Raw genomic sequence first — 991 nt, forward strand, 5'->3', positions numbered from 1 at the left:
AAAAATATGATAATTCTTAGAAAAATATCTAGGAACAGTTTGCTGGAACAAGTGCAGAGGATCCATACCTGCATATTGAGAACTTTTTACTGTTAAGTGACACTGAGAAAATTAATGGAGTGACTAGAGATGCCATTCTGTTGAGGCTCTTTACTCATTCACTGAAGGATGATGCCAGGAGATGGCTACAGTCATTACCACAAGGGAGCATTACAACTTGGGATGATCTGCAAACCAAGTTCTTGGCCAGATTCTTTTCAGCATCCAAGAGGGCAAAGTTAAAGGATGAGATCACAGGATTCAAGCAAAAGGAGTCAGAGTCTATCTATGAGGCCTGGGAGAGGTTCAAGACACTCTTGAGGAAATGTCCACAACATGGAATAGAAGTGTGGAATCAAGCAGCAATATTCCTCCAAGGGTTGACAACCAACACCAGGACATTGGTGAATGCCACAGTAGGTGGTTCATTGACAACCAAGACCCCTCAGGAAGCCCTTGACATCTTTGAGTCTCTAGCATCTCAGGAGTTTGACAATGCTCCGGTGAGTGACAGAAGGACAGGAATTATTAAACTTGATGGCTATGATGCTTTATTAGCCAGGAATGACCAGTTGCAGCAAGTTCAGAAACAACAACAACAACAACTAGATACTCTCACCAAGCAGCTTTCTTCTCAGAAGGTTGCTTCTGTGGACACTAATTCTGTGTGCGCCATTTGTGGGAAAAGCCATGTCACTGATGATTGTGACTATGGAGGGTCTGCTGAACATGCAGAAGTTAATGGAGTGTGTTATGACCATAACAACCAGAGGAATTACAACAACCAGGGGTGAAATGTCTATGTGCCACCATGGAAGAACAAGAATCAACACCCAAGGTTCAGTTACAGTTCCAACCATCAGTTGAATCCTCCACTACATCCTCCACCACCACATTCATCACAGCAAGGTGATGTTTCTGCATGGGAGAAAACTTTTGTCCAGTTATCAAA

The 991-nt window shown here is 43.0% G+C and overlaps 1 non-coding gene across 1 annotated transcript; it reads right to left on the reverse strand.

Moving 5' to 3' along the window:
- Positions 1 to 275: 275 nt before the first annotated feature.
- On the reverse strand, positions 276 to 382 carry LOC133301397 (small nucleolar RNA R71). Its single transcript, XR_009750188.1, has one exon. It is a non-coding gene; the product is annotated as a small nucleolar RNA R71 (small nucleolar RNA).
- Between the last annotated feature and the right edge of the window lie 609 nt (positions 383 to 991).

This window comes from Gastrolobium bilobum, unplaced genomic scaffold (genome assembly GCF_033153095.1).
Source record: "Gastrolobium bilobum isolate Gb01-03AN ecotype WA unplaced genomic scaffold, APGP_CSIRO_Gbil_v1 utg35430, whole genome shotgun sequence".
NCBI lineage: Eukaryota > Viridiplantae > Streptophyta > Magnoliopsida > Fabales > Fabaceae > Gastrolobium > Gastrolobium bilobum.